The sequence below is a fragment of the Tachyglossus aculeatus genome, chromosome 6, assembly GCF_015852505.1.
Source record: "Tachyglossus aculeatus isolate mTacAcu1 chromosome 6, mTacAcu1.pri, whole genome shotgun sequence".
Lineage (NCBI taxonomy): Eukaryota > Metazoa > Chordata > Mammalia > Monotremata > Tachyglossidae > Tachyglossus > Tachyglossus aculeatus.
The window spans coordinates 46,952,898-46,964,533 of NC_052071.1; positions in this window are offsets into that span (position 1 = coordinate 46,952,898).

Sequence of the window (11,636 nt, forward strand, 5' to 3'; positions counted from 1 at the left end):
GGAGATTTTTGAGGAGGGGAGTAACATGCCCAGAGCGTTTCTGGACAAAGACAATCCGAGCAGCGGCATGAAGTATGGATTGAAGTGGGGAGAGACAGGAGGATGGGAGATCAGAGAGGAGGCTGATGCAGTAATCCAGATGGGATATCAGCGCTTAGAACAGTGCTTTGCACATGATAAGTGCATAACAAATTCCTTTATTATTGTTGCAGCTACAATCCAGCCTGCATGCTTCACTCCTCTAAATACCAACCTACATCCTGTGCATTGTTCTCATCTCTTTAACCATTGATGCTTGCTCATGTCCCCACTCCTGCCTGTGCTGTTTTTTAAGTGCCTACTATGTGCTAAGCACTGTACTGAGCATTGAAGTAGATACAAGATAAACAGATCCCACATGGGGCTCAAGCCTAAGTAGAAGGGAGGACAAGTATTGAATCTTCAGTTTACAGATGATGAAAATTAAACAAAGAGAAGGGCCTGGAAATCCCTCATCATCATCATCATCAGTCGTATTTATTGAGCACTTACTGTGTGCAGAGCACTGTACTAATGTGACGGACCACTATTCTCCTCATCTTCAAAGACCTATTAAAATCACATCTCTTCCAGGAAGTCTTCCCTGACTAACATCTCATCTCCCTATCCTGCAGTACTCTTGCACATTAATCCTTACCCCATCAGCATTCATGACACTCAACCCCTTCCTATATCTTTATACTTGGTTGCTTCCCCTGCTTATAATTTATTTTAATGTCTGTAAACTAGTTGGTAAACGTCTCCAGGGCAGGGATTATGTCTACCTACTCTACTGTACTCTCCCAAGTTCTTGAAGAGTGCTCTGCACAAAGTTAAATGCCCCCAAATATCTCTATTTTTCTCTCCCAAGTACTTGAAGAGTTAGTGCCTCTCCAAGTACATAAAATAGTATGTAATTGATTGACTGAATATGAGTAACTAGGATGTTTATGTTATATATGAGCTTGGTGTCTGGTATCCCATTTCCTGTTTTACTTCGAGCCTTTGATCTCTAATATGGGCCGTGGGCGCTTTTAGGGACCTGATACAAAGCTGGTTGGAAGTGGTTTCTACAAAGCTGGTTGCGAGTGGTTTCACCTCTGCTTTGGAAAAGAACAGTTACTGGCTGATGTGTGAAAAATAATTGTGTTTGCTCACCAACGAACATTAAAGGGTAGGAACAGAGACAGTTAAATAAAACATCCGATAAGATAATCATATTTGAGATAAATGAGGAAGGAGAGTTGAAATTTGGACTAATAAAGGCAGTGGTGCCAGTTGGCAAACTGCTTATGCCAAGATGGAATTTGCTGTTCTTCCCACAAATACTGTACTGTGTACAAAGGAAAAGAAAATGGCAACTGCCTTTGTTTGAGGGAGCTTGAGGCAAGCCAAAGAGATAAGAACAATTTAAGGGAAGCTAGGAGGGTTGGATTCATTACTGTGTAGCCTCATGAAAAGAGCCAATCCTGGGACTCAGAGGGTCTGGGTTCTAATCCCGACTCTGCCACATGTCTGCTTGTGTGACCTTGGACAAGTCACTTAACTTCTCTGTGCCCCAGTTTCCTCATTAGTAAAACGGGGATTCAATACCTGTTCTCCAACCCTTTTAGACAATGAACCCCATGTGGGACAGGGACTGTATCTGACCTGATTATCTTGTATTTAGTTAATGTTGGAACATAGTAAGCAGTGTGGCTCAGTGGAAAGAGCCCGGGCTTTAGATTCAGAGGTCATGGGTTCAAATCCCAGCTCTCCCAATTGTCAGCTGTGTGACTTCGGGCAAGTCACTTAACTTCTCTGTGCCTCTGTTACCTCATCTGTAAAATGAGGATGAAGACTGTAAGCCCCCTTTGGGACAACCTGATCACCTTGTAACCTCCCCAGCACTTAGAACAGTGATTTGCATAAAGCAAGCACTTAATAAATGCCATTATTATTATTATTATTATTAAGAAATGCTATTATTATTATTTACTATTAGGGTACCTAGAGAAGAAGTTAAGAGGGAGGAATGGGATGATAAAATAGAGCAGGTTGCAAATAAATCAGCCAAAGAGAATCTGACTTTCATTCAATCATATTTATTGAGCATTTATTGTATGCAGAGCACTGAACTTCTGGTAAGGAGACTCTCTTAAGTATGCCAAGTCACATTAAGAGACTATATATAAAGAGAGAGAGAGAGAGAGAGAGAGAGAGAGAGAGAGAGAGAGAGAGAAAGAGAGAGAGAGAGAAAGGCAGCATTGTCTAATGGAAAGAGCACAGGCCTTGGAGTCAGAGGACCTGGGTTCTAATCCTCACTTCAGCACTAGTCTGCTGAGTGACCTTGGTCATGTCACTCAACTTCTCTGGGCCTCAGCTTCCTCATCTGTAAAATTTAGATTAAATCCTAGGCCCTCCTATTAAGACTATGAGCCCCATGTGGAACAGGGACTGTGTCCAACCTGATTAACTTGTATTTATCTCAGCTTTTAGTATAGTGATTGACAAATAGTAAGCACTTAACAGTTACCATGAGAGACAGAGAAAAGAACATGAAAAAAATACCAAAGCAAAGAGACAGAAAAGCTAAGAGAGAGAAAGTAAGCCAAAAAGAGAACACGATAGACCTTTGGAGACATCGAGTGAGAGATAAAGGTACGGAGATGAGAAAGAAGGGAGACCTACTCTATATATTCTAGTTATTCCTTGTCTGGATTTTTCTGTGGGAAATCTGAGACCAACCAACCCACTGTTGTCATAAAAAATTAGGATTTCCTTTCTCCCTGAATACAACGTTTGAACTCTCACAAGCGCTTAGTAGAGTGCTCTGCACACATTAAGCACTCAGTACATGCCACTGAATGATGGGCCAATTTGAGGGCCTAAGTCTCTTTGATCTTTTACCCAGATTGTCTTGCTTGATTTTATTTGTAACTTCTACATGGGGAAAAAACTAAAAATTTTGCTCTGGTTCCCCCTTTTTGCTGTGTAAAAGTGGGTTTCCCCCTCTGTCAATTCACACTACTGTTCCAAAGGATGCCTGTATTCATTTTCCCTCAAGAGTTGTGATAATTACATTCACTTCTTTAGCACTGGAAAATGCTATATGATTCAAGGGGCTCAAGGGGCTCACAGTCTAAGGATAAAGGGAGAAAAGGTACTGATGACTCCCTCCTCAAATCCGACAGATAATTTCTCTCCCCCTTTTCAAAGCCTTATTGAAGGAACATCTCCTCCAAGAGGCCTTCTCTGACTAAGCCTTCCTATCCTCTTCTCCCACTCATTTTTGCATTGCCCTGACTTGCCCCCTTTATTCATCCCTCACCACAGCCCCACAGCACTTAGGTACATATTTGTAATTTATTTATATTGTCTGTCTCTCCCTCCAGACTGTAAGCTCGTTTTGGGCAGGGAATGTGTCTGTTATATTGTTATATTGTACTCTCCCAGGTGATTAGTACAGTGCTCTGCAAACAGTAAGTGCTCAATAAATACGATTGAATTGAATGAATGAATGAATGAGATCAAAAATGAAATGATAAGAACACCAAATCAGCATAAAAAATGAGGACAGGGATAAAAGCAAAAATTAAATAAAATGAAAGTTACAGGTTACCATGACTAGGGGAGCAGAGTTTCGGGCTTCTCAAGGCACAGTGTAATTGTTACAGTTAGGGCCTGCCCAATGTTCTACATTTTGTAGAGGATCCAGTTTACTGCTGCTCCTTCAGTCCTTCCCGCCAAAATGGAGCAGTGCAGGTTATGATCGAGGTCCCGGGTTTATGTTGCGAGTTGTGTGGAGATTTTGCAAGTTACTTTAAGGTAGCAGCCCCAAAATAAAATAAATGAGGAAACAACTAAGCTGTTAGAACCAGCCTTTTCATATTTAGTTCAGTGTCTCCACAGTAACTTCTTGTCTTCAGACTTTCTAGAACTCCTAGAACTCTTGTAACTGTATTGTTAATTCTGCAGCCTTCAGGATCCAGAGTCTGCTGGTCTCCTCCTTATTTCTCTCCCTCCCAGTTATAAGAGTGGTATTTATTAACCTTGCCCCCTCCTGCGCTTGGGAAGTACAAGCTGGCAACATATAGAGACAATCCCTACCCAACAGTGGGCTCACAGTCTAAAAGGGGGAGAAAGAGAACAAAACCAAACATACTAACAAAATAAAATAGAATAGATATGTACAAGTAAAATAAATAAATAAATAAATAGAGTAATAAATATGTACAAACATATACATATAAACAGGTGCTGTGGGGAAGGGAAGGAAGTAAGATGGGGGAATGGAGAGGGGGACGAGGGGGAGAGGAAGGAAGGGGCTCAGTCTGGGAAGGCCTCCTGGAGGAGGTGAGCTCTCAGTAGGGCCTTGAAGGGAGGAAGAGAGCTAGCTTGGCGGATGGGCAGAGGGAGGGCATTCCAGGCCCGGGGGATGACGTGGGCCGGGGTCGATGGCGGGACAGGCGAGAACGAGGCACGGTGAGGAGATTAGTGGCAGAGGAGCGGAGGGTGCGGGGTGGGCTGTAGAAGGAGAGAAGGGAGGTGAGGTAGGAGGGGGCGAGGTGTTGGACAGCCTTGAAGCCGAGGGTGAGGAGTTTCTGCCTGATGTGCAGATTGATTGGTAGCCACTGGAGATTTTTGAGGAGGGGAGTAACATGCCCAGAGTGTTTCTGGACAAAGACAAGCACTTATGTCTGTATCCGTAATGTATTTATTTACATTAATGTCTATCTCCTGCTCTATGCTGTAAGATCATTTTATGCAGGGAACGTTTCTACCAACTCTGCTGTATTTTAATAATAATAATTACGGTATTCATTAAACACTTGATATGTTCCAGGCACTGTACTAAGCTTTGAGGTGGATACAAGTAAATTGGGTTGGACGCAGTCTCCGTCCCATGTGGGGCTCGCAGTCTGAATCACCATTTTATAGATGAGGTAACTAAGGCCCAGAGAAGTGGTGGGACCTGCCCGAGGTCACACAGCAGACAAGTGGCGGGGCCGGCATTAGAACCCATGGCCTTCTGACTCCCAGTCTGGGACCTATCCACTAAGCCATGCTGTTTCTCAAAAACTCTCCCAAATGCCTAGTATAATGCTCTTTACACAGTAAACACTCAATGAATACCACTGATTGATTAATTACTATGTACCAAGTGCTGTGCTAAACCTTGGGTAGGTACAAGATAATCTGGTGGGGCAAAGTGCATGTCCACACACATGGAAATTCTGATATGACTTTAGCAGCTCCTCTGATCCTTCTCAATTCCTCTTTCTTCCACTGAACATATCCAATACCGCACAAGAGGGAAGCAGCATTGCTGAGTGGAAAGAACACCGGCATGAGAGTCAGAGGACTTGGGTACTAATTCTGGCGCTGCCACTTGCCTGCTGTGTGACCTTGGGCAAGTCACTTAACTTCTCTGGGCCTCAGTTTTCTCATCTGTAAAATGGGGATTAAGACTGTGAGCCCCACGTGGGACAACCTGATTACCTTGATCTACCCCAGCGCTTAGAACAGGGCTTGGTACATAGTAAGTGTTTAAAAAATGCCATCATTCTTACTAATTCTGGCTCTGCCACTTGGCTGCTTTGTGACCTTGGGCAAGTCACTTAAATTCTCTGGGCCCCAGTTTTCTCATATGTAAAATGGGGATTAAATTCTATTCCGTCCTATTTAGGCCGTGAGCCCCATCTGGGTCAAGGACTCATTACAACCTGATTATCTTATAGCTACCTCAGCACTCAGTACAGTGCTTGGCACATAGGAAACACTTAACAAGCACCACAATTAAGTGATTAGAGTTAACAACTCCTCCCTCAAATGTATGACTCAATGATCAGGAATTTTTCCAGAGAGGTGTTTGGTTCCATTTCCTAAGTAAAGTTTTTCTTGTGAAAATGAAATAACTTATTGGTCAAGATCTGAGAAAGTGTGGGCTCTTGGTGTCCAGAAAGAGTGAATGTGACTCCATTTCCATGATGCCTGTCTACTTGTTTTGTTTTGTTGTCTGTCTTCCCCTTCTAGACTGTGAGCCCATTGTTGGGTAGGGATTGTCTCCATCTGTTGCTGAATTATACTTTCCGATCACTTAGTACAGTGCTCTGCACACAGTAAGCACTCAATAAATATACCTGAATGAATGAATGAATGAATGAATGACCAGGAGCCCTTCAGCCGCTGGGGAGACTAGCATTCAACGGACCCAACTACTAGTTCTAATTTCATTCATTTCTCAAATAACCATTTGTCTATATTCCATTTCCAGGGCACTTGGATTGAGCTATGCAACTCTGAAATACTGAAAAGATCATCAGGAGGATGCTTTTCCTAGCCATACATTATTTTATACGTATGTACAAAAAGATATACCTCTCATCAAAAACCTTTTAGACATCTCAAATCACTGTCCAAACCCAGAAATTCCCACACATTATTCCTCCTCGTTTGTGAGGAATGAATCTTGATGGGTTTCTTTTTCTAGTCTGTTTTTTTCACCTTCTGCTTTGGCCCAATAGATTTTAAGAGTTTCTTAGTTATTCTTAGATCTACGATGTTTTTTATCTTAACTTTTTCAGCAGGGAAGGGTTGTAGCCTACTGGAAAGAGTATTTGAATAGTAATCATGATAACTGAGTTCTACTCTCAGCTCCACTAATCTGCTGGATGATCTTGGTTCCATCAATTAAGGTCTTTGTTCTTTTGGTTTCCTTATCTGTAAAATGAGGATTAAGTACCTAACTCTCCCCCGCTGAGGCTGTGAACCCTGTATGGGTCAGAGAGTGGGATCTGATTATATTGGATTTACCCCAGTGCTTAGCACAGTACTTGGCACATAGTTAACATTTAATAAATAACACAATTATTATTATTAGGCAATACATTAATAGTTTGTTACCTTTCCCGCCAACTCATTTTTGGTGTGTGCTTTGAAGAAGGCTTTAGTAAACCTATAATAATAATAATAATTATGGTACATGTTAAGTGCTTACTATGTGCCAAGCACTGTACTAAGCGCTGGGGTAGATACAAGCAAAATGGGCTAAACACAGTCCCCTGTCCCACGTGGGGACAATCTCAATCCCCATTTTACAGATGAGGCAACTGAGGCACAGAGAAGTTAAGTGACTTGCCCAAGGTCACATAACAGACAAGTGGCAAAGTCAGGATTAGAGCCCATGACCTTCTGACTCCCAGGCTTCTGCTCTAGCCACTAAGCCATGCTGCATTGTGACACCTGGTATTGTTTTTCCTTTTCACCTCAAGACTTTATACCTGTTGATCTCTCATTTGCTGGTCCAAGTAAATATGCAATCAGATAGAGATTTATACCTCTTTGATGAAAGGCAGCTTGACATCTTTTTATTAAGAAAAATTACCCAGATGTCTATGGCCTTCAGTACTATATTCCTGCCAAGTGAGCTGTCCAATAACTTCCTCTATCTTCAAAGCCATACTAAAGTCTTATCTGCTCCAGGCAGAAATCCCTGGCTAATCTTTAATCTCTTCCCCTTATTCTCCCTCCCCTTTGAAATGTCTGAGTTCTTTGATACTCATAGTAGCCGCACAGCACATATGTACATATTCTCAAAATCTGTTGCCTCCCCTATCTGTAATATATCTAATATCTGTCTCCCTAACTCAAGTGTAAGATCCTCAAGGACAGGGATTGTTTCTGACTGTGTTGTATTCTCCCAAGCACTTTGGTACAGTGTTCTGTGCATAATAAGTGCTCAATTAATATGGCTGATGGATTGAATGATAGCACTGATCACCTTATTTTTAAGCCAAGTCTCCCTTGATTTCTTTCATAGAAGAACACCATTCAAATATCAATGGACTGTCTTCATTCAGGACTTAGACTTATTCTTCAGTTCTGCCCATTCATTTATTCTTTCAATTGTATTTATTGAGTGCTTACTATGTGCAGAGAACTGTACTAAGCACTTGGAAAGTACAGTACAGCCATAAAGAGAGACAATCCCTGCCCACAATGGGCTCACAATCTAGAGGTGGGGAGACAGACATCAATACAAGTAAACAGGCATCAATTTAAACACACAGAATTATAGATATATACATAAGTGCTGTGGGGAGGGGAGAGGGGGGAAGAGCAAAAGGAGAGAGTCAGGGTGGTGTGGGAGGAAGTGGGAGCTGCCCACATGATCCAAAACCAGAAATTCTAGCAAAAGAGCCAAAAAATATCAAATTTTTTATTATATTGGAAAATTTTTCACAGGTCATTTCAATACAGGTTTTATCCACCTAGATCAGTTTATGAGCTTGGAAAAGCAACAAGATCACTTTCCTGAAAATTCTGAGACGACTGAAAAGTCTAAGATTGGCACAAACATCAGTGGCTCCCCCTGGTCCTCTTAAATTCAACCCAACATTCATCTTTATCATCAAATCTCACTTCATCCTCAGAGTCTCTTACTTCTGGAATGATAATAACAATAATAATAGTAATAATTGTTATGGTCAGGGAATGTGCCTGCTAATTCTGTTGCATTGTACTCTGATTAGGGTTTAGTGGAAAGAGCACAGGCTTGGGATTTAGAGGACATGGGTTCTAATCCCCTCTCAGCCACTTGTCTGCTGACTGTGGGCAAGCCACTTCACTTCTCTGTGCCTCAGTTACTTCATCTGTAAAATGGAGATTAAGACTGTGAGCCCCATGGGGGACAGCCAGATTACCTTGTATCTGTATTGTATTAGGAAGCATCGTGGCTCAGTGGAAAGAGTACTGGCTTGGGAGTCAGAGGTCATGGGTTCTAATCCCAACTTCGCCACTTGTCTGCTGTATGCCTTTGGGCAAGTCACTTAACTTCTCTGTGCCTCAGTTACCTCATCTGGAAAATGGGGATTAAGATTGTGAGCCCCACGTGGGACAACCTGATCACCTTGTATCCCCCCCCCAGTGCTTAGAACAGTGCTTCACACATAGTAAGTGCTTAACAAATGCCATCATTATTATTACTCTCCCAAGAGTTCAGTACGGTGCTTTGCACATGGTAAGCGCTGATTAAATACCTCTTGATTGATTGAATAAGCGGTTACTATGCATTAAGCACTGGGGTAGAAACAAGAGGATCAGATCGGACACAGTCCCTGCCCCTCATAAGGATTGCTGTCTAAGTTGGAAGTAGAACAGCTATTGAGCCCCCATTTTGCAGGTGAGGAAACTGAGGCACAGAGAAGTTAAGTGACTTGCCCAAGGTCACACAGCAGGCACGTGGCAGAGCTGGGATTAGAACCTAGCAACTCTGACTCCGAGGTCCATGATCTTTCCACTAGCCCATGCTGCTTCAGCTCTTTTGGGTGGCTTATTCTCAGGAAAAACAAAACAAAACAAAAAAACCCAATTAATCAGATATGAATGCTTCAGTCACTGCCTTTTTAGAACAAATTTGCAACCAATTTCAAAGGAAAAAGGCAGCCTATTCCATGAAAAATCCCCTGAGTGAATAGGGTGATTAGGACCCTTCACTTCACTTCTTTTAGACTGTGAGCCCACTGTTGGGTAGGGACTGTCTCTATGTGTTGCCAATTTGTACTTCCCAAGCGCTTAGTACAGTGCTGTGCACATAGTAAGCGCTCAATAAATGCGATTGATGATGATGATGACTTCATTCCACTGCCCAGATTATCTTTCCAAAGTAACGTTCAGGGCAAGTCAACTCCCTCCTCAAAAATCTCCAGTGGTTGCCTATCTACCTTCATATCAAACAAAAACTCCTCACCATTGGTTTTAAAACTCTCCATCATCTTGCTCCCTCCTATCTCACCTCCCTTCTCTCCTTCTACAACCCAGCCCACACACTTCACTCCTCTGATGCTAACCTTCTACTGTGCCTAGTTCTTGCCTGTCTTGCCACTTACCCCTGGCCCACATCCTACCTCTGACTTGGAATGCCCTCCCTCCTGAGATCCACCAGGCAATTACTCTCTCCCACTTCAAAGCCTTACTGAAGGCACATCTCCTCCAAGAGGGCTTTCTAGACTAAGCTCCCTTTTCCTCATCTCCCACTTCCTTCTGCATTACCCTGACTTGCTGTCTTTGATCTCCCCCCCCCCCCCCCCCCACCAAATCACTTATGTGTATATCTGCAATTCTATGTATTTATAGTGATGTCTGTTTACCTGTACTGTCATCTGTCTCTCCCCACCAGACTGTGAGCTCACTGTGGGCAGAGATTGTTTCTCTTTACTGCTACATTGTACTTTCCCAAGTGCTTAGTTCAATGCTCTGCACACAGTAAGCACTCAATGAATACAATTGAATGAATTGAATGAAAGAATGAATGGTCCTTGGACTGGGGAGTGGGGTTTATCATCTCTATTATCTTCCCTTTCTCTTAGCTACGTGGCTGATTTCCCAGTGTTCCACAGAGACAGAGACCATCCATGAGAAAAAAATTACAGCTGTGGGGTCCTCGGTGTTCTTCCTTGCCCCCATCTCCACCCACACCAGACAACTCATCCAGTGGGAATTCATCGGTGACATCCCACTCCAGGTCATTGTGGAGTACAGTGAGGAAACTGGCCAGGTGACCATCTACCCACCCTACAAAGGCCGAGTCCAATTCAATCCAGAGAATCTCTCCCTCTCGTTGTTGAATGTGCAAGAGACTGACAGTGGCACCTACAAAATTGTCATCAATCTGAATGAAAAAGAAGCCAGGAAAACTCTACTGAAAGTCATAAGTAAGTGCTTCCTTTCCTTGAAAAATGTTTCCCGGCCAACAGCCAATCACTTTATGGGGATAAGTAGTGGGAGCCAGGACTCTGGCCGCCCAGTGGATGCGCTCGTTAACTCCTCGTGACCAGCTTAATCCTGAGTGGTGATGATGGTGGTGGAGGGGGTGATGGGAAGGGGGCCATCCTCCTCATTCTTGTCATCATTAATCACTGCTGTTATTACCATCATCATTAATGATGATGGTAATGGAGGAGCAGCATGGCTCAGTGGAAAGAGCACAGACTTTGGAGTCAGAGGTCAGGAGTTCAAATCCCGGCTCCATCAGTTGTCAGCTGTGTGACTTTGGGCAAGTCACTTAACTTCTCTGTGCCTCAGTTACCTCATCTGTAAAATGGGGATTAAGGCTGTGAGCCCCCCGTGGGACAACCTGATCACCTTGTAACCTCCCCAGCACTTTGAATAGTGCTTTGCACATAGTAAGCGCTTGATAAATGCCATCATTATTATTATTATTATTAATTGTGGGGCACCCCTTTATGCAAAGCACTGTGCATAGTGGATAAAGCACGGGCTGCCTGGAAGTCAGAAGGTCATGGATCCTAATCCCGGCTCCTCCACTTGCCCATTATCTGACCTTCGGCAAGTCACTTCACTTCTCTGTACCTCAGTTCCTTTATCTGTAAAATGGGGATTGAAACTGGGAGCCCCACATGGAACAGGGACTGTGTACAACTCAATGTGCTTGTGTCCATCCCAGTGCTCAGTACAGTGCCTGACAGATAGTAAATACTTGATAAATACCACCATTATAAAGAAAAATGATTGGATTTTAAGATCCCTTGAGGGCAGGGGTCATATGTCTACCTCCACTATCGTATTATTCCAAACTCTTAGTACAGTGTTCTGCACAAAGTAAACACTCAATAAGT